This window comes from Acomys minous, assembly GCF_964271855.1.
Source record: "Acomys minous genome assembly, chromosome: 3".
Lineage (NCBI taxonomy): Eukaryota > Metazoa > Chordata > Mammalia > Rodentia > Muridae > Acomys > Acomys minous.
The window spans coordinates 117,141,489-117,168,650 of record NC_140485.1 but is presented as its reverse complement, the minus strand read 5'-3'; the positions used below and the strand labels follow the sequence as shown (position 1 = coordinate 117,168,650).

Here is a 27,162-nt window from a genome sequence, read left to right as displayed (position 1 = left end):
TGCCTTTGGCCAGTTGACAAAGGAGAGGAGCACATAGAGGATGTGAGGACCTAGGGTGTCCACCTGTAACCCATGGAACCTAGGACACCGCACCCCGTGAGAAGGCAAACAAGGAAGAAAGTAACAGGGGACCAGCGAATGCGCAGCGCGGAGCTGTTTTAGGTTCATGTCACTTTTGTACTGTTTGAAAGATGCTCAGTTCCTGATCAAAGGTCTCCATTCACAGATCTGGGGAATGGAGACCAGAGTAGCTAAGGACAGGCTCCCCTGGCGAGCGCCTGGTAAGACCCTGGTACCTGACACCAAGGCTGAGGCCTGCTTAGGTACCAAGAGGAGCAGAGCGCACACTGCTCCAACTTGGTAGAAGTTGAGTGCATATGCAGGGATGAAGGAAGTCAAAGATAGCAGAAAGGCTTGTGGGGAACGCCCTCCCCCGACCCCCTCCCACTTGCCCCAGCTTCTTCCTCCCAACCTTATCTGGGCTAGCAAGCCGCTCACTTGAGGCCCCATAAACATGGCGCCCTCTAGAGGAGCAGAGGAGAACTACCGGGTGGGAAGAGTTAAGAACAAAGCAAGAGCTTTACTAGGAAGAGACTAGTTGGTGGAAGACTGGTTGGTAGGTGGCAGGGAGAAGCTGAAGGCTAAGTTAGGAGGAGGCCTGCATTCTCCTCTCGAAGCGTCCTCCGGGACTATTCTACAGGGAGTGGTCTTGGGAAAATAGAGAAGAGAGATCTCTTAGAGGAAGTCCTGTAGGTTGCATTTTCCTCGCAAGTGTTGCCAAATCAGCGAGGACAAAGACTTAGGAGTTTATCCTCCTGCGTTCTTACTTTTGGTTTCCAGTAGTCTCGACAGGCCATGGTCAACCCTCTCCTTGCAGCAAAATAGAACTAATCTAAAGGTCCCTAACTGTTCACGTCCTAAGATATCTAGACGAATACCTCAATGTCCTTTTGGCAGTTGTGAGCAGCTTCACTGTGAGTATTGAGAAACGAACTCAGTTCCTGCAAGAGCAGAGCATGCTCCTAACCAGAGCGGTCTTTCCAGCCACGATGGTTCCCTTGGAAATGAAGGAAAAGGGTGAGTCTGACTCCTAGCAGAGGGGAGGGTATGGGCACTAGAAGCATTACAGGGCACTCACTCTGGAGAGTCAGGGTAGGACTAGATCCCTCCACAGGAAGGGATAACATTTCAGAGTGCACTTTGGCAGGACACCGGATGAGGAGGCAAGGGAGGAGAAAGTTGACAATAGGGAGCCAGCAGGTCTGTCCTAACTCCATGTGTGTTACTTTTGCGCTGTAGGACAGACACAATCATATGTAGAGCTTAGCCTTATTCTTTTATTTTTTTAAATTGTACATGAAAGCATCTCAGCAGTTTTGATTCATGTGCCTCTGGAAGTATTTCTGAGCTCTGGGAAGATGAACACAGTTTATTTCTCCTTCTTTCCTTTCCTTTCCTTTCCTTTCTTTTCTTCTTTCTTTCTTTCTTTCTCTGAGAATTTTTAAAAGCGAGAAGATGACAAGGATAAATTTCCCACCTGACTTCAGAGGACGTTGTTGTTTCTTACTGGGAAAGTTGAAAGTAGAAACATAAATTATTGTCTGTCCCCTGAGAAAGGAAAGAGCCAAGACCCACTGGTTAAGCAGAAAATTATAAGCATAATTAATCCCCAGCCATTTTCTTCTTGTGTGGTGGCTACTAAAGCCACATTAGGATGTGTGAGTTAGTTTCCAAGCATCTCTGCTTGGAGGGCCATGCATGCGTCCATGCCTGTGCGTGCGTGTGTGCACGCGTGTTCATGTGCCTGTTATGCAAGGGAAATGAAGACTCAGACTAAGGTAGCCCAGGTTCAAGAAAAAGAATAAGGCATGAACCGTGTAACATTTGAGCAATGAAGCAAGGCTGTTAAAAACCTACCCCTCCAAAACAAACAAACAAACAAAAACAAAACAAAAAACACAACACAACACACACACACACACACACACACACACACACACACACCAAAAAACCCTAAAAAACCAAAAAACTCTCTTGCCTGTGGCCAGAGGTATAACTTCACTTTAATCAAAAAAGAACAAATTTGAGACCTGGACTGCGATTAACGAATTGAGATTCTCATTTCTTTCTTTCAAGAGAATAACAGTATGGCAGTCTTCAGAGTCAAGATGGAGTCGTTCTGGTCAATGCTGACTTTAAAAAAGGAATGTAGTTACGCAGCAGTGAAGGGAGCGTGGCTCTGCACCATGGCTTGACACTGACTACCTTGTCCTGTGCCGTCGCCCGGTGGTGGCTATCACCATCTCCTTTTTACCTTTACAGTCTTTTCATTTCCTCTGTAGGGGGTGTTGCTTTGTGTATGTCTGTGTACCTGGAGACAGATTCCCCTGAAATGGAGCTGGCACACAGTTGTGAGCCACCATTTGGCGCTGGGAGTCGAACCTGTGTCCTCTGAAAGAGTATCAAGAGCTCTTAACCAGTGGGATCCATCTCTCCAGGTGCAGTCTCACTGACTATTCCCGTAGCTCCCTGTGTAGTGCGGTTTACCACTGGACTCTCTGCTGTTGCTAGGTGATGGTCATTATTATTATTATTATTATTATTGTTATTATTATTTGGAGAATTGCTCTGCTCTTTATTTAAGCGGACACCAGTTCTCGCTCCACTTCTGCCCAACCCACTCCCCAATAAGACTCAGCAACACACAGAGAGGCTTTTCTCAACACTTAGAAAGGGGGGAAAAAGCCAAAAGCCAAAAGAGACCCAGGGCTGGTGGTGCATGGCTAATTGGGATTACAAGATCTCTAATTTCCCCAAGCTGGACTTGAACTAATTCTGAAGCCCAGGCAGGCTTTGTCCTTGTGATCTTAGTGGCTCCAAACAGAGAGATGTGGTTCGGCACATTTGCTAGGGTGTGTAAGTCTTTAAACTCAGTCCTCAGTATCAGCCCCTACATATAAGGCATGTTTTCACATGTAGGGGTGTGTGCATATAAAATGTATCCTTTCTCCAACCAAAGAATCCATGGCAAGATCGTCCTCCTTTGTACTCAACCCCCTGACACTGCACCCCATTCCCTTCCCTCATCCTAGATACTGTTTCTTGATTGTCAATATTTTTAAATTTCTGTACTAATTAATAGATATCTCTTCCCTCTAAAACATGTTTTCCTAAGGGCAGGCATTTCTATTTACTTATTCATTTAAATTATAGCGCCAGCATCTATGACAGAACATAGATTAATGGTGTAATTAATAGCAGATAATAACATAGATAATAATATAGCGGATTAATTGCTAAGAATGAGTGACTCATGGAAGGCCAATTAGTAACAGGTGAAGTAAACATAGTTACAGACCCTCAAGCACATATCAAATGCACACACTATCTTTCTAGGCTCATCTCTCAAGTCCCTGCATCTTTAATTCTAACAGGCCCAGTGAAAGGGAATAAACAAACCAAACAGGAAAAAGGCTGCATTTGTTACTGTCTCTTAAAGTGGGTTACTTTAAAGTGAGATGGAATCAGAGGCCAGGTCAGCGAAAGGGGACACTGGTCTTTAGCAGAAAGGGAGTTGACAAGTGATGAAGTTAGGAATGTGCTGATGTCTCGGGCTTCATGAAGGGCGCAAAGTGTGGGAAGGGCCTGGGTGAAGCTGGTGTTGGGTTAATTAATTAGGGTGGGATGCCTGCATGTTAGGGGAGGAAGGAACCTAAGCATTGATTGGAGCAGACTGGAGTCCCAAGCAGCGGTTACAAAGTAGTCTACAGGCAGAGCAAGGGTGGCAGAAGTGTTGGGTACAGGCTCCATTTGGCCCATGGCCAAGGAAACATGTCAGATATTAGTGAAAACAAGCCACAGCTGCTGCACTTTACAAGCTAAGTGGCAGCCCTTCGCTTAGCCCTTCTTCAGACCCCTCCCCCGGTCCCCTTTCCCGGAACAGTTATTTTCTTCCTAAGGCAGCCACTCAAACATAACTCAGTTCTCACATGAGGGTGTACGGGAAGGCGAGTGCTCGGGCCTCACTGCTAATGGAAGAGGGTTCATTGCCCCAGTGAGGACTCAATTTCTCATGAAATAGAGAATTTCAACATCAGTGTCCTGAAGTCCGAGCTCCTTTTGTCCCCAGCACAGCTTTTAAAGTGGTGGTTAATTTCTTTTAATCTCATGATAACTATGCTTGCCATTTCTAATACTTCTAGAACGCATGGAACTGTTTTTTCCTCTCCTTCTTCAAAATGTTTTTGCACATTTTGTGTAAGTGTGTTTTACTCATTCCAAGGAAAGAGAGCCCAGACTGCTCCAAGTAAAATGTGTGCATGTGTGTATTTATATGTGTATATGTCTACATATCTGTGCATATGTAGGGTATATATGCATATGTTACATTGGAGAGCTTAAACGTAGAACAAAAAGGACAAATAACATATTGTTACTGCATAACAAAGCTTAGCTGATTCTCTTTTCCCCTGCCCCTGTATCTTTCCTGCACATAGCTTAGGCAGAGGTTAGAGCTCTGTGTAGAGCAGGAAGCACAGAGCTGGTCAGGTCAGCTAATGTTTCCTGGCTTTGACGAAAAGTATAAATACATTTGGGATATTTTACTTAGAAAACCAAAAGTCAACATGAAATAAGTGTGGTTTCATATTACATTAATTTTCCCCATTATCATCTTTTTCCTGGACACTGTTCAACTGCTGTGTGCAGTCTCTGTTTGAACAATATGCATGTGGTTTATATGCTGAGAGGGAGTGACTCCCAATACTTCCAGAACCATCCATTGTCAATCATACCTGCTAAGAATGAAGATTTTACTCTTAGGTCAGTTTCTTCCTCAGATTTCTTCTAAGATGAATTAGCACTAAGCTCATCAGGAAATGTGAATAAAGACGGAAAAAACATTTGAAATGTAGCCACGTTCTATAGATGTCACCGATGAATAAATTTACCTGCAGTTGTTTTGGGGGGAACTTTAGTGTTTAGCCCTTAATTTTGTTGGCACTTGACTATCTAAGTCAAACATTTAAAAACTCACCTTTAAAATAATGACAGATGCTCTCAAAGGAGCTTTGGTCTGGGAAGTTGAAGAAGGCTGAGCCCTGACTTGCAGTTGACACAAGTCATCCTGCCTCTGTTGCGGTGCCTGTGGCAGCCCGACAGTATCAGTACAATTATATGGCTAGCGGGTATTAAAAAGAGAAGGGTTAATCCTGACAGGAGAGTGGGCTGTGGGTGGTCTTGAAAGATGAACAGAGGGAACATAGTTTTGTTGCGGGGAGGGGCTGGACACTTCCCTGTCAGAGAGCTCTCTGAATTTCAGAGTTTGTTCTAGGCAAATGTGCTGGTGACGAAAGTGTAAGTTGGATGGTGGCAACTTGCAGGATACCTGGCTAAGTAAAGGATAAAGCCCCAGACACAGCAATGGCAATGAAAGTGCCCCCAAGACAGTTTATTTCTTTTAATGAGATTTATTTATTATGTATGAGGGGTCTGCCCGCATGTGTGTCTGCATGCCGGAAGAGAACACCAGATCTCGTTGTAAATGGTTGCGAGCCACCATGTAGTTGCTGGGAATTGAACTCAGGACCTTTGGAAGAACAGACAGTGCTCTTACCCTCTGATCCATCTCTCCAGCCCCGAGAGTTTATTTCTTAGGCACTTTTTTGAGGTATGATTGACAAGACCTGGTGACGAATGGGTGTGGGGTTGAGTGAGGTAGGAACCGGAGACGGTGTGACTTGAGGTTGTGACGTTAGCGGAGATAAGGAAGATACTGCTGTCTGGGCTTCTGCTTTATGCCTTGTTTTTGTTAGGTAAGGGCAGATGGAGGTATCTTGGGTTTGAATATTTCGTGTCACCATGCAAACAAACCTCCCTTCACTCAACCATCTCTGGGGGAGGGGGGCCTGGGCTCGCAGCATCCTGACTTAAACTTGCTTCTCTTGGTCGCTGCATTCTACTTCTTCTTCTCCCACAGGATGTTTCACCCCGGTAGCTACAGAGTGGATTTTCCCTCTGGTGACAAGGACTAGAAGTGACTGGTGTCAACCAAGTAGCCATCTATGATTTGCACAGGACACACATCTCGGTAGTATAGCACACCTCCCTGGGTACACCATTCCAGGTGACCGCTCTGGCCCTTGCAAATGTCCAGATCTGTGACTGGACACAAGACTTAGCAGCGGGAAGTAGACAGTCCATGTGAAAGCAGCAGGGAACTTCTTTCAGCCCAGAGCTGCGTTCCCAGGCCTGAGTTGCAGACTGAGATATTAACTAAGCAGTCGGAACTAAATAAAGCTGAGGCTTTAAGACCACTGAGGAACATGCATGGTGTAAGCCGCTTGGCAAGACTCAGTGCTTCCTTCCGTTCTGGGTCTTAATATAGTATCTCTCTCTTTTTTTTAAAATCAGCTTTGGAAGATGAATAAAGATTATGTGTTAACGGCTACTTGAGAATGCGTGAGTATTCATCATTTTCCTCTTAAACCCGAAGCTTCAACCCACGTCATTGGCAGAGGAGTTGTGGTTTTATTCATTTTTTTTTCTGTTTGAAGTTACTTTTGAATTTATATCACAAAATGTAAATTCACTTCAAGGGTTTTTTTTTGGGGGGAGAAGGGAACACATGAAGGCGAACTTCTTTTGCTCTGTCGGTTTGCTATAGATGTCAGTGTGGAAGCATTTTTTAGTCAGTGTAACGGTGGCTTACATCTTCAGAAGAGCTCTGATTTGTGCAGCCAAGAGACCAGTGACTGTTCAGCAATTTCTGCTGTTTGCTTTCGGTCCTATTGTGATTTATTTGTATAATTTTAAAGGATGAAGATGGAAATCTAATTCTTTTTGCTCTTTCAACGTGACTGTAGTGCAAAAGCTGATGGAGTGGAGAAAATACAGATAGCTGTGCGCCACAAGTTGGAAAAGTATGTTTAATAATATATGCATTGGGGTTCATTCATGTCAACTCTCCAAGCTACTGTGACTAGCTGAAAAGAGAAATTTTTATTTTAGGAGCCTTCATATTTTCGTGTTAGAATGGCTTCGCTGGAGTGAGAGGAATGCATCATATAATCATGTGATAATATGCTTTCTAAGTAGCTAAAAATCTATTTATTTAAAATCACAGGTGTTTTAGATAGCTAAAATACTGTGTGTGTGTGTGTGTGTGTGTGTGTGTGTGTGTGTGTGTGTGTGTGCACGTAATTGAGCGATTTGAGGTCACGTGGTAAAGGTTTCTTTCTGGCATATTTAATTTTTTAAAATTTATCTTATTGCATTTTTACATGAGATCTGAAAATTTAAAATTGGCTAGAAGAAAGTCATTTTTAAAAACTATGAAAGATTTAAGATTTTAGAAATAGTTTTATGATTTGAGAGGTTCATTTAAAGGTAAATTAAAGAAGAATTTCAGGCCTGGCTGATAGTCTTATGACTGAATTCCTGTTAGTTTTGAATTATTTCTTTTTAAATTAAAAACGCTAGTACCAAGCTTAATAACAGTAGGAAGTTATTTGGTTTTAGTTAGAAGTATCATATTATTCTTAACCAATCACTTCACTTTTTGTGGAGGCCACCATCCAGAATCCATCCTGACCAGACTGTTGGCGTTGGGACTTTTCCTCCAGGGCTGTCCTTGTCTGACCACTGTGACAGTGCGGACAAAGTTCCAGAAATAGTGTTCTCCACTGCAGAGCTTCCTGTCTGCAGCCCACAGTTTCCTTTCATTTTCCCCATTGGAACTGTTGTCTTTCCTCTTGGACTCAAACACCTGACATGCCTTAGGAACTTTTACTATCCCGGTAACATTTGCCGACACTGCCGAACGAAAGAGACGTGAGGGTAAAGCCATGGGTGCTTCTTTAGAACAGAAGCCTTGCCAAGACTTCCCGAGATCCTGCAGTTATGGATCTGTGTCTCTTCTTCACTTCCCCCCCCCCCCATAATCCCATAGCGCATGTTTCACACAGCCGTGAGGCCACCTGGGGGTGCCTACTACCCAGGCACAGTCTACCTCTAGGGTGGTGGTTCCCAGTGGACTGATAAGCCTGGTCCAGCCAGCCACCCCGACATCTGATAAGGTCTGGGACACTTGTTGGTTGTCACAGCAGGGAAGATGCCACTAGCACTTAGGGGATACAGGACGGGGTGTTGCTCAGAGTCTCAGGATTCAAGTGCAGCCTCCCATAACAGTGCTTACTCAGGCCCCAAACCAAATGGAGCTGAGGTGGAGGAAGCCTTCTTTGAGATCCTGTCAGCATAGGGTGTAAGATAATCAGTCTGGGCAAAACGTTGTCTTCTTTTAATCTTAAGTCAAAGCTGTAGTGGATCGTATTTTCTTACTAAGTGTGAAACAGAAACTTGTGAAATGATGGTGGTGGTGGTGGTGGTGGTGGTGGTGGTGGTGGTGGTGGTGTGTGTGTGTGTGTGTGTGTGTGTGTGTGTGTGTGTCCTTAATACTATCAATTCAGATGTGACACAGTTAATGATATTTTAGTGTTATTTTCCTCACTCGTTTGAAACAAATAATTCGGCAATAACATTGACTTTTGTGACTGCTTGGTATTTATTATTTCCTCCACATCTTTAAACTATGTCTACTTTCTGGTTCCACAAACTCATTTTTACTCACTGATTTACTTATTAAATTAGTGCTCACTGAGACCAAATGATTTAAACACAGGGTTTATATGATAATATTGCAACGATGAATGAAACAGGTAATGATCTGTGTCGTCAATAAATGTACACTCTCATAGAGTGAGAGAGACAAAACCAGATGAGAAGAAGGCCTGAGTGGCGGGAAGTCAACGACGCAGGAACGGGAGAGGGTGTCAGGTGAGGGCCGGGGGTTGAGGCTGTAAACAGATTCTCATTGTGAAAGTGACCTTTGCACAAACACCTGGAGAAGAAGATGGGCGTGAGCGATGTGATCTGGCAGAAACACAATCCAGGAAGAGAGGTCTCCAGTGAAAATGTCCCCAGGCTGGGCTGCACTTTGCACACAACATGCAGCGAAGGACTCCCTGTGCTTGGATGGGGGTGAGCCAGAGATGAGGAGAGGCAGAGAGGCGACAGGTGAGCAGACATCAGAATTTTACGAGGCTGTTGGACAATGTTGGCTTTCACTTGAGCGAGGAAGGAACCATTTGGGAGTGTGGGGTAGAAGCATGTTTGGATCTGATGTGCTTTTCAACTATCACTTCTGGAAACTTCCTGGAGGGTAGACCTAGCTCTCTCCTTCAGTCCTCCTCACACTTGATCCATACTGTTTCTCTCCCCACCTCCTCCCCCACCCTTTCTCAAATAGAGAAGATTTTTTTAAAAAAGGGAAGCTAAGCATTTTAGCTGTAGCAACTGGAGGACCAATGGGAAGGCTGAATTTCTATCCACCAAATGTTTTCATTTTCTTCAATGCAGGGTTGTGGCTTGTGTCACTTGATTGCCCAACAGAAGTGGTAGACACTTAACCTGCAGCGCACACTTCAATTTTTCTTTGATCCTTCTGCCGGGTACCCTGCGAGTTTCGGAGAAAGGCTGCTCTCTCATTCTGTCTCCTAGAGCAAAGCTGATACGGATACACCGGAAGGAGACGTAGACAAGCTACAAAACAATACGGGAATGTTGGGTACTTGAAGCTGTTCCCGTATTCAGCTTGCTCATCATTGCAGAGAGAGCCAGCTTAGCCTGATCAGTGTTGATGAGGTTTGTCTTAGTGGCGATGGAATACCCTGCTTAGGCACAGGAGATACAGGGCTCAGACTAGAAAACTAGTTGAATTTAACAGGCTGGAGTCAAGGAAGCGACTGGGGTATGTGTTTGGGACTCACTAGCATGAGAATGAACACAGATGTTAGGGGGCACAAGTAAATATGTAAGGGGCCCAGGAAAGAGCTCTATACGAGCATTAAACAAAAGTGAGAATGAGTGGACGTCAAGGCAGGAGGGAGGTTTGGTCACGTGGAAGCTGAGTGAAGTGAATCTCGAGGACAGTCACTGTTGTCTGCGTACCAGTCAGTCAAGAATTGACTTTGGGATGAAGCAGTGTTGAAGCTCCTGTTAGCTTTGGGCAGGGGAAGAGAGAGAGAGAGAGAGAGAGAGAGAGAGAGAGAGAGAGAGAGAGAGAGAGAGAGAGAGAGGAAGAAGAAGAAGAAGAAGAGGAAGAAGAAGAAGAAGAAGAAGAGGAAGAAGAAGAAGAAGAAGAAGAGGAAGAAGAAGAAGAAGAAGAGGAAGAAGAAGAAGAAGAAGAAGAAGAAGAAGAAGAAGAAGAAGAAGAAGAAGAAGAAGAAGAAGCAGCGACTGCGAGCATAGAAAGTTCGGAAACGGAGCAGGAAAAGAGCCTGCGGAATGTCTTGTCTTTTGGGTAACATTGGCGAAATAATAGTGTGTTGGCCAGGCCAATGGGATATTCCAATATAGAGAGGGCCAACTGATCAGTGAGAAGAGGATGAGGGAATTGCAGGAGAAATGTCATTTAGTAGGGCCAGACAGGATGGGTTGTGGGGGCTTTGCCTGTTAACAGGCCCACAGACCGAAGCGCTCGTGGGAGCAGCGAGAGAAGATGGTGGGGCTGAACGTGCTGGTAGCCACGCAGAGCTTACCTCACTTCTGATTGTTTCTGTTTTTCTTTCTCATTGAAACTGTATCTACGCAGTGGAGAAGGTGGGGAGGGATGGGGAGATGTTAGCAGCTGGACACCATGCATTTCTCTCCACCCACATTCATGTGGGGTGGGTAGGTATGTAGTGTAGAGGGAATACATTCAACCATGGTTGGCGATTTTTCCTCATAAACCCAGCAAGATAAACCAGGGCAGGGTTAAGATCACTGCCCATGTCTGACGACACCTAAATGAGGCGTGTGTTCAGGTTGGGACACTTGGAAGTTTCTTCCCATGTGTATTCTTTAAAGAGCATGTTCATGGGTTTATTCTTTTTCTCTCACTAGTTTCCTGGAAGGTATGAGTGACTTGTGAAACAGCCACACTCATGCTGGATGGTAAACTGAAGGCTCCGAGCAGTCAGCAGCACTGTGCTTCTCGGAGAAGGGCCAGAGGTGCCTGGACCCATTGTGTCAGGACTTTTGGTTTTCTTGGCAGAATAAAATCTACTTCACGTCAATCTCCATTTTCCAAGTGTTTCCAACTGAAACCATGTTCTGTTCCTGATGCATAAAGGAAGGAAGCTATGGAAGACATGGTCAGTCTTCTGAGACGTCTCTGTACTGTTTTCCATAGTGACTGGACTATTTTACACATGTACCAGCAGTGAATCAGGGCTCTGCGTATCTTCCGTACGACTGATCCAGCTATATCACTCCTGGGTATTGAAAGACTTTCACATGAACTCTGGTCCCCCATATTTGACCACGTTCCCTGAATGGGGAGGCCTGATGGCACTCAGAGGAAGGACAGCAGGCTACCAAGAAGAGACTTGATACCCTATGAGCATATACGGGGGGAGGAAGTCCCCCTCAGTCACAGTCATAGGGGAGGGGAGTAGGGGGAAAGCGGGAGGGAGGGAGGAATGGGAAGATACAAGAGAGGGGATAACACCTTAGATGTAATGTGAATAAATTAATAAAATATTTTAAAAAAAGAAACAAAGGCCTCCAAGTCAACTTATCTCAGAGAGTCTTATGCACTAATATTTGCTATAGAGCAATTCAAAACAGCTAAATTATGGAACCAAACTAGAGATCCATAAACAGAGGACTGAATAACAAAAATGTGGCATATATTTATATATAAAACAGAATGTTTTCAGTCATAAAGAACAAAGCCGCTTCATTTGAAGGGGAATGCACACAGCTGGAGATAATTGTATTAAGTGAATTAAGACAATGTCAGGATAAATAACCTGTTTTCTCTTTTTTAATGTTTCTTATGTTTTATATAGATATATAGATTCATGTGACTATATGCATAGGTCACATGTGTATTATGTATGTATGTACAAGACATGAAAGTAGAAGTAAAGCTATCTATGATTATATTTATGTAATTAGGAATATATATGCATGTACATATATATGTACATAACTGCAATTAATGAAAAAAGAGGCTATGAATTTAAAGAGAACAAGGAGGGGTATTTGGAAGCATTTGGGAGGAGAGTGGGGACAGGGGTAAGGGGGATGACATAATTTTACATTATGTCTCCAAATTAGATAAATAATAATAAAATCCCATCTATGGTGGCAAAGTAAGAGGGCAGAGCAAGAAACGAAGGAGTAAAGGTATGAGGGGCAGCATGTTCAACATACTACACACAGACATACACATGCATGCACACACACACACACACACACACACACACACACACACACACACACACACCCACATATACGGAAAGAAAAAAACAAAATTTTGAAGGAAAAAAATCATTCCTTTATTGTCCTCACATGTATATATTTTGAAGCAATTTCCTTTCTTTGACTATTTCTTTTTTTTTTAATGACATCCCTTCCTCCTTCATAATTTCCTAGGAGAAGGAAAAGTATCCCATTTTTAGTCTCTGTCTCTCCCACACGGGAGGAGTTTGCTCTCACACTGTGAAGTAATCGCCCAGCAGCGGTTCTAAATGAGGATGCGGGTGGAGGAGTCGCAGCCTCAGCGTGGGGAGTTTTCCAAACTACACATTCTTCGTCCTGCTATCTGTGCAGAGGCCCAGAGCTCCTCCTACCAACTCCCATTTGAGAGGCAGTTATCTGCAGCACATCCGCAAGTTTCTGCTTGCTTCCAGTTGGCAGAATTTAAACTAATAGTTAAAAACTAATGAGGAATTTTGCTAAGCGAAAACATGTCTACAGTATTAGAAGAGATTAAGGGTTTTTTTTACCCCTTCATCTTTTGAAATCCACCGAGACCCAGACAACCTTTTTGTTTAAACATTTTTAGAAACTCAGTTGGACAACTTCAGTCATCATCCTTAAATGACCGTATATTTTTATCATTTTTTTCCCCTTTGCTTCTTCCTAGAATTACTCTTTCAGAAATATGGAGTCAGGGCAGTAGAGTAAAGCCACTCTGCCCTACACATGTCTGGCTATTTTTCTCTTTGCAATCATGCTTTCAGTATTTAGCACACATATGGCTAGTGTGCTGCTGTGTGAAGCTCTGTTTGTACTTGACAATGGTAAAAGACGCTATCTCCTATTTTCTCTGAAGGCTCATCCAGTTCTCTGTGGGATGACCCAGTGCCTTCCTTTCCACCCGCTTGGTGGGTGGCCGGCTGATTGGAGTGCACGCTGCTCAGTATGTACTCATTTGGCCAGGCTTTAATTAGACCAAGATTGTGGCATGTTTTTGCTTTGTCTGCAAGGAGTCTTGGTAACAGTGAGGAGACAGAGACCCAATCTTATACACCTGATCTATTTATGGAGACAGCAAAACTATAAAAATGAAACCCACAAAACCAAACCAAACCAAAACAAAACAAAACAAAAAAAAAAAAACCAAACAAAAAAAAAACCAAATATACCCTGGCACACACCTCAACCCTGAGAGAAGAAAATTAGAGATGCATCTAGCAAGGGAACCGCTCTATCTTAATCAAGTAGCAGTGGAACAGCAGATTTCACAACTGCCGAATATCACCTTATTTGTTAACTCTCAAACACAGAGGGCATTGAAACCACAGTGTAAAGTGCAGTTTAAATTGGTGCTCTGAGCATGCATCCCAGAAATGAGCATTCTTTACTGATAGATCTAGAAAATAAACAGGGGCTGAACAAGCAGGCCCATGGTTGTGGATTCAATCCCCGTGCCCTCTCACCCGGACCAGTAGGCCTGCGAGCTTTCACAGCGCCTTTGATTTGTAAGGGCTGGATGAGCCTGTCTGCTGCACTTAGAAGCCAACAACGCCTATGGAGTTTTACTTTTTTTTTCTGTGTAACGTACTTTACTGTGTACAGTCTTACTATTTTTCCTAATTATTATGAGATTTTAATGTCAGTATTTATTGGGACATTTAAAGTACTTAGCATTTTTCCTGCACTTTTTTATTTTTTGTTTTCTCCACCAAAGGTTTAGAGGGAGCGGCTGTGGCTTCCAGCAACCTCCTCAGGTCTAGTCTGTCTTTTGCCTCATAGCCAGGCAAATCACCCCCAGATATCACCTCTGGCTCTCAGTATCTCAATGAATGATTCGTGTCATGACAGCTGGGGCTTCCTAGGATGGTCCTCTCTGTTCTTCACCTTCGGTCAACTGCATGGAGAAGGTGCTGCATGGAGACAGTGGTGCATGGAGATGGTGGTGCATGGAGATGGTGGTGCATGGAGAGGATGGTTCATGGAGATGGTGGTGCATGGAGATGATGGTGCATGGAGATCATGGTTCATGGAGATGGTGGTGCATGCAGATGGTGCTACATGGAGATGATGGTTCATGGAGATGGTGTTGCATGGAGATGGTGGTGCATGGAGATGATGGTGCATGGAGATGGTGTTGCATGGTGATGGTGGTGCATGGAGATGATGGTGCATGGAGATGATGGTGCATGGAGATGGTGGTGCATGGAGACGGTGGTGCATGGAGATGGTAGTGCATGGAGATGGTGGTGCATGGAGATGGTGGTGCATGGAGATGGTGGTGCATGGAGATGATGGTGCATGGAGACGGTGCTGCATAAAGATGATGGTGCATGGAGATGGTGGTGCATGGAGATGGTGGTGCATGGAGATGATGGTGCATGGAGATGGTGGTGCATGGAGATGGTGGTGCATGGAGATGGTGGTGCATGGAGATTGTGGTGCATGGAGATGGTGCATGGAGATGATGGTGCATGGAGACGGTGATGCATGAGGATGGTACTTCATGGAGATGGTGCTGCATGGAGATGGTGCTGCATGGAGATGGTGCTGCATGGAGATGATGTTGCATGGAGATGGTGTTGCATTGAGATGATGGTGCATGGAGATGGTGGTGCATGGAGATGGTGGTGCATGGAGATGATGGTGCATGGAGATGATGGTGCATGGAGATGATGGTGCATGGAGATGGTTGTGCATGGAGATGATGGTGCTATATGGAGATGGTGTTGCATGGAGATGGGGCAGCAAGAAGACCATACTGCTTTTCTTGAGGATGCAGAGACTTGCTGATGGAAGGATGCAGTCTTGGCACTATGGCATAAACAAGAAATGAATTTCCAAGGCTTTCAGCTTATGAAAGTTTTTAATCTGTTTGCTATAGCAGTTCAGCATCCTTTAACCACACCTTTTTAAATTCAGGGATTCATTTAGTGATAACAAAATTAAAATCCAGCCATCAAAATACTAATGCACACTTAGACTAGAAGCAGGTATGTATCAGGTAATGTGTAAGCATGAGACAATTGCAGATGTGAGCTGCTCTTATGGAAGTCAGAAAAGCACAGAAAAGTGGGGTGTGAGGTCAAACAGGTAAGAAAGATAATGCATTTTAAGGGACGGCTTGCATTTCTGACTGCTTCACAAGTCCTAGCTCTGAGTTTGCAATCAGCTCACTGATGTCTGACACTGGTCATTGTCAGATGGAGCAGGTAGGAGCAGGCAGGAGCAGGCAAGAGCAGGACAGAACAGGCTAGATCAGGCTAGAGCACTGCCACTTCCAAAGAGGCTGAATCACTTTTGATGAAAGTAATGCTGTAGTTTTTGGGCCAGTCTCAGAATGCACATTTTCTTTTTAGAAATTATTAATAGTTCTGTCCTGTTATGGCTTGCCACTGTTGCTATGCACAGTGGCCGGGATTTATGACATGTGAGTGGAACTTCATCACACGACCTTGAAAGTAGGAAATAAAAAGGAACTACTAGGCTTTCTTGCATCGTCTTTCTTTACACACTACCCTTCACTTTACAAAATTAACAAGGGACCACATAACATTTATTTATATAGTTAATGGCATACTGAGTATACACACTTTATGTCTAATAGCATAGCTGATATGCTCACTACTCTTAGTAACACTGAATAAATATTTTTAATACCTGTGTCTAGGTCACCATGAATAATTTGGATTATTGTCTCTCTGGGATTCCTATGTAAGATCCAGGATGCAATCTTTCAGAAAGATTTTTGCCCAAATGCCTTATAGGAGAAGCACAGGCGTGAGGGAGGTGGACAGGCTCCAAACCGGCTCTAAGACTGCTGTGGGCTGTAAGTCTGCTCCCACAAGAGAATTCCTTTTCAGTCAGGGCAATGGAGTTTGGATTCATCTTTGCTCGGAATTCTCTCTGCAGTCATGTTCCACTGGTGCTCTCTTTCCGCCTGTAGTGCTCACCTGTTGCAGGATATTTGGCCACACTCTGAACCCTGAGACTGTGTTGTTTACTAGAAAAACCTGTTTCCAGTTGTGGTGTAGCTCAGCCCTAGCCCATACCTTTAACCCAAGAGCTTTCTGCCTGAACATTTTTAAATAAAATCAACCATAGGTCGAGGGGCAGGGCAAGTAACCACTTGACAGGAAGTGAACATAGAAAAAAAGCCATAGAGAGGGGGAAGAAGTCAGGAGGAAGGATCGAACTGTAAGTAGACAGAAGGGCCATTCAGTGGAAAGGGCGTTTTGAGATGTCATGGGCAAGAAGAATAGTCTCTTCTGGGACGCTGGCTGAAGAGGGAGGTCAGCTGGGTCCTTTCTCTGCCTCTCTGAGCTAGTAGGCTTTTACCCAGCATCTGGCTCCTAATTTTTTATTGGTAAAATTGAATATTTGAGATTTTGTTAAAGCAACACCTGCCACTTGGTAAATTTGTCTATGCAGGTAAGTTTTGGGACATGGCCCAATGGGCTGAGTAGGGGCTCTGGCCATTTTATGTTTGGTTATCCTAAAATTCCTGTTGAAAATACTGTTGAAATTATATAAAAAATTATTGCTGTAAGTGCTCCTCCTTTAAATTCCTTCCTCCCTCCCTCACATCCTCCGTCTCCCCTTTTTTTCTTACTGAGGCATCACTTAATTCTGAATAGCCAGGATAGCCTGGAATTCACTATGCAGCCAAGGCTGTCCTTGAACTCCCTCCTCCTGCAGCCTCCCAAGGCTTTTTAACACCTTTCCACTAGGAATAGATTGAATATAAACAGAACAGTGTTTGGGTTCTGAGTTCTAAGCAGAGAGAAAAACCTTGATTTTTAATATGTTGACCCTAGAGACTAAGGTTCTCAACCCTTAAGAGGTGAAGGCATTTCGCCTAAGGACTTGTTTTTGCCCTAATCCTCTGGTTGGAATCTGCTGGTCTTCACCCATCTGTGCCTAGTTTTGAAAAGGGTATTTAGATGTTATGTTCTCTGCGTGAAGTATTTTCCTCTCTCTGCTTTGCTGCAAGGGACTTTGCTGCCCAGACTCGGCAATGGCGTTAGTCACTTGCAAGAGGCATCTGGAGCTCCTTTCTCTCCCCCTCATTTAAATGTAGACAGTGGGCTGCACAGGTATCCAAGGCTCATTAAATACACAATAAAACACCGGGAAGGAGGAAAGGGGGTCAAAATCCATCCAGGACCCTCCCTGAGAAACCAAAAGGCAAAACGGTCAAAGTCTCCTTGCATGTGTTTAAATTGTTTTAAGTGAAAGAAGACACTGCTTTTATGGTCTGTGTTAACAGGAAGAGAAACACGCTGTGTTCACATTCTCTGGTAACCTTGAACTGAGAACGCTGGCGTTTTTGCCTTTCTGGTTCCTTGCATCCCACAAAGAGGTTAGCCCACATTCACTTGGCAATACTCAGACAAGCTATTTCCTAATCCTTAAAATAGCTTTTGTTTTAAATGTTTCCCAAAAGTCTTAAAATATGTTCATGAGCTGTACATATATTTCATCTGCTAAACTGTTGGGTTGAAAAAAAAAATCCTTAAAGGAAAAGCAAAACTCACAGAGCTAAGATTTTTAAATATTGTAAAATTTAGATGAATGGAAAAGCACTTTAAAATATTACATATTTTAGTAACAGGTAGAGAGCAAATGTTTATATCCAGACTAGAAACTCAATAGGACTAAAAAGCTTATTCCATATTGTTTCTGTTGTGATTCACACTAACTTGCTGGATATCAAATATAGAATATTTTATTTAAAATGAAGCCACTCATTGAATAGCAAACAAAAATTAGTATGTGAAGGGATTCAAAATTAGAAGTTCTTTCCCAAGCTTTTCTCATGGACGTTCCTCCAGGGCCATATACTCTGATTTACTGAAATTGTAAGCTCATTAAGAATATTTGTTGAACATCTGTTACTAGTGATGGTGGTACAATGGGGCAGGGTAGACCGTTAATCCAACAACCATGCACACAACTGTCATCAAAGACTGCGTGAAGAAGGAGAACACGGGGAACATGGAACGACACGAGTTGGACCGGAACCACCGAGATGCCACCAGGGGAAAAGGAGGACCCAGAGCAACACCGGCGATTCTGAGATTAGAAGGTTCATCGTCTCCGCGAAGGGCTGAGGAAGACGGAGGACTCAGTGTGTGAGAGCCAAGCTGCCTTTAGGTCAGCGAATCTAGATTTCACTTACGGCTTTGATTTTGATGCCCAAGGGGCCAAAAGTAGATTTTAAAAAGTGCTTTAATCAAAAGGGTGTCAAGACTAAGCATCCACACACATCTTAAAAACCCTGCTCTTGAACTGCGGACATATAGTTACCCACATGACAAGTGTCACTCTGCTGCTGTTATGGCCCAGAGAATTGAGAAGACCTTTATCCAAGAGTTGGCAGCTATTGGAAGAAGGAGAGCTGCTCCAAATGAAGATATGAGTGTCCACGTTAAACTATGCTACATGTTATTCTTGAGTATATTTGATTCTAACTTGGCTTTACTCATTTTATTTATTCTGCTCGAAATACTTCCCTGTTGGGTTTACATGAAGAAAAAAAACAGCAATGCATAAAATAAGGAACAACTATATACAAAGTTAATGAGAAATATAACAAGTAATGAAAACAATTAAGTAAAAATTAAAAAAAAAATAGTGCAAAAGTGTTTTAGCGTTGGGAAGGGATCTGACTGAAAGTCCAGGCTGAGTGTGCGCTGAGCTGGATTCACGTTGACCCTTCACACTATTCATGTCTGCTCAGAGCCTGAGGGAACAGCGGCATAGGCAGCGGGCTTTTCTTCATGCTACCTGGTGAACTGTATCAACAGGGAAGAGAGGAAAGCGAGGCCAGTCCACTTTGAGTTGTTTTGGAGATGGTCTCACTGTGTAGCTTTGCCGGCCTTGTTATGAGGACCAGGCCGGTGTAGAACTCTCTGTCTTCCAAGTGCTCGGATCACAGGTATGATTCACCATGCTGGCCATGGGGCGATACTTGTTCTGATCCTTGCTCACAGGGATTCACTGAGCCTTTAAAACACCTTCCTATAACTCTGAAAACAAAACAAAAGCAGAATGGTGACGTTAAGTACACAAGTTATTCAACTGCTTTTTCTTCCAAACACCCAGCCACCCACTTATCCAACTGTTTTTCCATACTTCAGTTTATACATTCATCTATGTGCCTCTCTGCTCACTCATCTCTCTTTATTTTACAATGAGCTGGAGCTATGAGTAAGAAGACATATTTCCAGATGGAAGGGGAAGTGGATAGGATCTCAGGGAAGTTGGGGGAGGGGAAACTGTAATCGGCATATAGTGTGTAAAATATGTCTTCAATAAAAGAAAAATAGAAAAAGAATTCATACTTCTTTACCTCTAAGAACATAAGAATAAAGAGAGGCAGAGATGTGATAAAACGAACAGAGTCATCAAGTCAGTTATGGACGTGTATGACGTTCAAAGTCATCTTTGGTCTTTGGGCCTTTGATTCAATCAAAGGTTATTTGTGGTGCTTAAAGGAATTATTAGAAGGAATATTGCTTTGGTAAATATTGAGACATAAGTGATTGAAATGAGCTAGGTGGGCTATAGATGTATAATCTTGGATTTAGTTGGATTTAAAACCCCAGTGGCTCTGGCCTACACACCTGAAGGCTTCCTTGTGGGGATAAGGAGTGTTTCATGAAGTATCCTCAGATCCTCATTTCTGCTCATCTCTATTGGTCCTCCATCCCAGAACTTGCTCACTTCTCCACTCAGGATATGTTCAAGTTTATTAGAGGAGATGCTGGCTATTTATCTTTTGGTCTTTTTGCAAACTTCTCTCAGGAGGAGCCTGATGGGTTTGGGTTGGAGGAGCCCTTTAACCCTGAGCTAATCAGCTATGACAAGCAGAGTTGTGGAGGAATTTTAATTTAGAACATGGCTGCTCTAGCAAGAGATTACATCTAACCACCTTCTAGGGCTGTGTGATCAAGCTGGAATACAAACACTGTCTCCTTTATCTCAAGACACAGAAGCATCCATGTCTCTGAGTTCAGGTGAATAAAAGTTACTTTTATATGTGGCACTCAGCACGGTTGGTAAGAAACCATGGGAATCTGTTGACTTCAGTCTGTGTCAATGTGTAAAGTAGTTTCCAGGACTTCCTGGCATTTCCCCATTTCCCATCACTAAGTTACAGAGGGGCCAGGCAAGCAAGGTAAATGTCCACGAACAACTCAGCACAGTTAGGGGCTTTGGTGTTTCACATCCATCTTCATAATTGCTTTTTATGGAGAATTGTTTTCTTTCCTTATTAGGTCCTTTCTTTCCTCCCTTCCTCTGTACCTAGGCTCTTCCTCTTCTCATATTTTCTTTCTATAGCATTGACTGTCAGAGCCTTGCTTAGGGTAGGCAGGTAAAGCAACATTCCCTTTATTTCCTTTATCACCTAATAGAAGAATATCTCATCTGTTTACTATTTAAATCAGGGAGATTTCCCCTAAAAACTGTGTCCTTACATAATTATTGAAATAATGGAGGCCAATTTACCCCCAGAACTGCCAGAATTGGGCACAAATAAAATAATATAAAGGGCATCAATAGCGTTATTCTCTGCTTTTTAGATGTGATTAAATGACTGACTTTGTGTGTAAAATCTAACTTTGATTCTAAGTAAATATGATGTTCTAAGTGCTACGCGCACCTTTTGGGGACCCCAGAGGGTTCACATTCTAGTATGTATGGCAGGGCTGCTCTTTATGGACTTCCTTAAATGGTTTCACATGCATCTTTCTTTTTGGACAGGCAAGCTAGCGCCAGCACTGGACACTGATCATGACCCTTCTCAGATACACCTGAAAGATGAAAATTCAATACATTGGTGCTGCTACAGTGGGCATGTTGTCACCTTCATATTTATGTTCGACTCCACACAGAAAGAGGATGTTCCTTGTATTTGCTTGTTTTGTGTGTCAACATGACACAAGTTAGAGTCATCAGAGAGGAAGGAGCCTCAGGTGAGGGAATGCCTCCATGAGATCCAGCTGTAAGGCATTTTCTCAATTACTGATCAATGGAGGAAGGCCCAGCCCACGGTGGGTGGTGCCATTCCTGGGCTGGTGGTCCAGGGCTCTATAAGAAAGGAGACTGAGCAAGCCATGGGAAGCAAGACAGTAAGCAGTGCCTCTCCACGACCTCTGTATCAGCTCCTGCCTCCGGGTTCCTGCCCTATTTGAATTCCTATCCTGACTTCCCTCGGTGATGGACAGCAATGTGGGAGTCTAAGCTGAATAAGCCCTTTCCTCCCCAACTTGCTTCTTTGGTCATGGTGTTTTGTTGCAGCAATAAAAACCCTCACTAAGACTCTCCTCTGAAGGAAGGCTGTTGGCTGATCATGCCTTGCCCTGGAAATAGAGAATCTGACTCTCTTCCTTGGAATTTGTATTCATTACTTGGAATATCAGTGTGACATCCCCCAAGCTAGGGAAAAAGCAAGTGTTCATGGCACATGATGCAAAACACATCTCAATTCTGGACATCTGTAGGCGCTCTAGGAACTCCATGTTTTTAAGGACCTGGATAGTCTGTGACCAGGATGGCCCATGAGCTGCTGAATGAAGGAGGGAAAGGAATACTAATTAGGCTGACTGCATCACCCTGGTGGATTTGGGGAAGGCAAGCCTTTATCATCGCCTCTGTCACCAAACATCTAACTCCACCTCCCAGTCTTCCCTATCAGCTGCTGACCTCACTTATTATTCTCTTGAGGAAATAGCAGTATTCAGAAGAGATGACTTCATCTTGGCGCCAGCAGATTTGTCAGCCTCCCTGGAGATGGTGTTGGCCTCTGCTAAGGCCATGGGTGTCACCGGTCCCTTCATTTGCAACTGTCATCTTTCTCTGTGTCAGTCTTTCACGTATTTTCAAACTAGAACACTCAAGCATTACAGCCGGTGTCTTAAATAACATAACCTCACACCCATCTCTAATCTGTTCCTCTGGTCCTTGTGTTTAGTAAAACTCACAGCATGATTTGTATATGCTCGATATATTTTAATGTTCCTCCTCCATTTACACGGTTTTCCTAGAAATCTTTGATAGAAAAGGTATCTATCTGTGGTATACTTACACACTAAGTTTCAAATATCAAGTTAATGCTTTATACTTTCTATCCTATGAAAAATGCAATATATACCATAATAGCAATAGATACACCATGTAGCATAGAGATTAGTATGTTTGCAGATCAGGAACCATCCTCCCTGAACCTTATCATCCTATATAGAAAATCCATAGGCATCCTGTGGAATTATAGCCACTGTGGTAAATAAACACTTGGAAATCCCAGTTCCAGATGACTGTTCTTTCATTCTCGTTAAGCCTTAATTCATTATCTAGCATGTGATGAATTATGACATCCAAGTGTAGTTGGTTCCCACTGGCCAGATGGTCTCCAAGACAGCAATGAGGAGTAGGTATGAAACCTCTTCATGTTGTGCACGTTGGCTGATACAACCACTTGCTCAAAAAAATTTTAACCAATAACTAATTTTTAAACTGTGGATGCCATTTAAGGATTGAAATCTTTTTTTTTAAAAGCAAATGTCAACCCAGGCATTTAACTTTTGTCTGAGGGCTTCTTGGGCTTCAGAAATCTCAGATTAAAATAATTTATTTAAAGACTGAGTCAACCTGGATGATGAAGCTCACTGGGCTTCAACAGCTAAGGGGAGAGAGAGGCTGAGCCTGGATGAGACACATGGGCCCTTGCAGGGACATAAGCATCTCCATGGGGCAGAAGTAAGTCTGTCTCTACTTTAAGAGGAAGCAGTGTTGCCCGGAGAAGATTCCCATTGAAGTTTGCTCACACTCAAAATAGAAATAAATATAATTTGCTTTTGCCATTACTCACTCTCTTCCTTGTGACCCACTTTGCTACTATTATAAAAGATTTGTCCCAAGAATTAGAAAACATTGTGTAGGATGAGGTGGCTACAGAAAATCGGGGTCTTCTCTAGTAAGTCAGTTAGTCCAGAGGTGACAGAGGATTGACAAGGATATGATTCCTCCTACCCAAGTTCCATGAAGACCTTCCTGAGCCAGTCTGCATAGGGTATTTATCCCAGTTAATGGCATACATGTCTTTTAAGACAAAGACACATTGCACAATTTCCACCTCAGAGTTTTCAACACCTTCTTATGTTTTACACAGTTAAGGAGAGTGCAGGCCTTGGAACACAATAGATGCTAAATTGTGAAATTATCCAAAATGGAAAGCATGGCTTCTGAGTTCTGACTCTTTGATGAGAGGAAATCATCTGCCTCTTGTAAGGGTCAGGGACTAGCCACAGTCTCTACCAATTTGCAAGTTGCTACTATTCTGTAGATTGCTCACACTGGACAGAAACTGTTTACTGGGCACTCTGCTGAAGGACGGACTGGTTTGTGTGCATATGGCAGGAGGTTGGAGTAAGTATTTCCAGCTGGAGTTGCTGATAGAATCAAAGGCAAGATAAGGAAATACCTGACTTAATGGAAGTGCTATGAAGAGGAGAGGCTATTTAGTGAGGATAATGTTCTTTTTTCTTCTTGAGAACCTTGAAGATAAATGGCATGGTTAGTGGCTAGGGAACAGATTCCTAACTGCCTGTGGTATAGCTATTTACTCTGAATCAAAACATTCCTTCCTGGAGGGACTATCATTAAACAAACAAACAAATAAATGAATTAAAAAACCCCAAGCCAAAAAATCCCCCCAAACTTACAAGTCTTAGGAAGTAAATAAAACCCACAAATCTCAGGAAGTTCCTGAAGCCTACAAGATCACAAGGCCACTCCTTAGGGTTATATATGCAATAACAATTGCTGTAGAAAAAAAGAGACTCTCTGCCATGCTGAGTGGTCTGCAAGTCCTGCATGGAGCTCCACAGATACAACTTTCATTAGTCTTTACCCATGCTGAGACGGGCTTTTTGATGATGTAGCTTCCTCTGAACACCCCTGGTTCTGTAAGTAATCCTTCAACCTTGATCAAATAAGTAACCCCACTCATTTCACTAAATTAAACTTGAGTGGTCTATTATTGGTGCTTTATCTGGGATCAATAGATATTTGTTCATATACTCCTGAGGAAAAGACACATAACATTGTGAAGCCATGTTTTGATATTGGTGAATCAAATGAGCAGTGAGTCAAGAACTGGGACATAGTTAAGGTCAAGCCTTCATGTTTTTTGTTGGTGGCTAAATTGCCTCACTATACCCTACTTCAGTACCAACTTTTCTTGTTTAGCCATTGATGTGTTTTCCTAATTGCCTGGGGGGCATTCCTTCACCCAATAAAATTGACCAAATTAAAAATCACAGGTAAAGAGTAATTCTCAAAAGGAAGGAATATATCATGTCTGTCATAAAACACATTTTTCAATAAAAAAATAGAGAATTTGTATGTTTGGCTTTTCAATGAAATAATGTTGTCTTCAAGAAAGTGTACCTCAAAGGTCAAGAGGACTTTCTTTGTGTTAGTTATAGGCAATTACTGGGCCTGGGTGCTTCAGTGTGGAGCAAAAGAGATCTAAGCTTCTGGGTCCTTACTGAGTGGGTAAGTTACAGTGTTTTATAACAACTTATTTTCAAGGGAATAGACATGAGACTGTCTTCCAAATTTAAGTACTTTTGATAAACTATCTCTTGCTTCCATGTCTATTGACAGAATTTCTTAGCCCATTGAAAACTAAGAATGTCATCATTCATTGCTGGGGGACATTTGTGAAATCACCCTTAAGACTTTCATTGGTATCCAAGGTCCTCTGTCCTTCTGAAATGTGTGTCTCAGCCTTGCCCTAGGGTGGGGGCTGTGGTGACTGCTGGCAGTCAGGAATATAAGCAAATGATAATTTTCTATGGGATAATGGGATGCCCAGAGAGTCTGTGTTCTGAGAAGAGGTGTCAACCACTAGTGCACCCCCATTGTCTCCTCAGATGAATCTTAGTAAGCACACATCCAAAGGCAACACTATGGGATAGGCACACCCTGAATTGGCCTCAGTCACATTTTCAGGAAGCTGCACCTCTGTCCACATCAACAATTCCAAGAGTTTCTCCTTACTGGGAAACAACTTTGTAGTAATCTGGTAAGTTCTTCGAGTTATCAAAACCTCATGTCGAGCTGTTCACAAATTAAGATTTCTGGGTTCACTGTGGACATTTCTGTCATTTGCCACACACTTCTTTATCCTCCCATGTTTTCTGAACACAGACAAGGTTCTAAGCTTTGTGGAAAGTTTTATGAGCAGGTGAAGAGGGTGCCTACCATCCAGCAGCTCTCTGCTTATGGGCTGTCCAGGGCCTGTTGACTACAAGAATGTTAAGGTCTGAGTGTGAGATGTCCCCCACTGGCTCATGTTGGTGGTGCTGTTTAGGAAGATTGTAAACCTTTGGAAGGAGACGACGGGCTGGAGGAATGAGAGGCTGGTGAATGTGTGGGTGGGCGTGGCTATGAGAGTTACTATGAGGGCTGTGCCATATTTGTGGGTCTCTGCTTCACGGTGGGCATTGTGGAAAAAGCAGCTACCACAGGCTCCTGCCTCCATGAACCTTATAAGCCCTTACCTGCCTTACCTGCCATGACAAACTTGGAACATGTGCAACTGTGAGCCAGAACGAATCGTCTCCACTTAAGTTGTTCTAATAGCTATTTTGTGACAGTTAGGAGGTAATTAATACAAGAGCATGGGCCTAAAAGAAATAACGAGCCAACCAAAGTCCACAGGGAGAGAGTGGAAAGGATGGTGAAGGAAGAGCCATCCTATAAGGGAGGGTTCAGCCTGGAGTGAATGATGTGGGGGATGGATATTGAAAGGCTGGAGTGAGATTCGGTTCTGATTATTTACATCAACTTTTTCAAGAAAGTCCGATGGCTAGCCAGGTTTAAAATCAACTAAATTGTGGTTGCTCTCTGTACTCTCACAGCCAAAGGGACTCGAGGAATACTTCTCCTTTACATGTTTCACGAAGGCACAGAGAAATTGAACGTGTTATCAGAGTGAGTGTGCTTTTTTTTCATGTAGTCAGTGCCCCCTAGATACTTTTCTGTCTGACGTCTTCTGTGAGAATCTGCAGTTCCATTGATCTTCCATATAGGATGACACATTTCATAGGCACCAAAAAAGACTTGTTATTAGTTCAAGCAGAGTTGTAGTGTGACAGAACATGACCTTTAAAAAAATCTCAACACATGTCTTAGTCCTCAGCTGTGAAACACCATGTATGTCATCATATGTCCCTGACACTTAATGTCAAACATGAAGTATCCATGTTTCTTTCGTAGAATCACTTAATTACGCTAGGGTGTAATTGATAGTGGCCGTGGAAAAGGAGTCAGCTTGAGAGAAGTAATGTTTTCTTTTGGTAATACAGAAAAGCTGTGCAAGTCAGTGTAGGTTCTCAATTTGCCAAGAAAGCTCTGTTGGTCTCTCCATTACAGTAAGAGAAGGACTTCAAACCCATCAGATCTGGGTGACTACATTAAATATCTAGGGATGGTAGGCTGGCCCTGTCGCAGATCATGGCCACTTTTCACCCATTATTTTTGGGTGTTGCCTACTTGCCACTTGAATAAAGTCACCTTATTCTATGTATCCGGGGTGTCCTCGTTTGTCTTTCTGTTGCTGTGATAGAACTCTGACCAATCACAACTCAGGGGCATAGGACTTACTTGGCTTACCGCCTCCACTCTAACACCAAGGGAAGCCAAAGCAGCAGTGCAGTCAGGAACCGAAGCAGAAAGCACAGAATTCTGCTGGCTGGCTTTCTCTGCACACATTTCTCAAATTGCTTTCTTAACACCACACAGGGCTACCTGCCTAGGGGTGGCAGCAACCACATTGGGCTGGGC

General features: G+C 43.2%; 1 long non-coding RNA gene across 1 annotated transcript; it reads left to right on the top strand.

Moving 5' to 3' along the window:
• Nucleotides 1-833: 833 nt before the first annotated feature.
• On the top strand, nucleotides 834-22,391 carry LOC311594051. Its single transcript, XR_014777928.1, has 3 exons — nucleotides 834-1,077; nucleotides 6,412-6,459; nucleotides 21,073-22,391. It is a non-coding gene; the product is annotated as an uncharacterized lncRNA (long non-coding RNA).
• The last annotated feature ends 4,771 nt before the right edge of the window (nucleotides 22,392-27,162 follow it).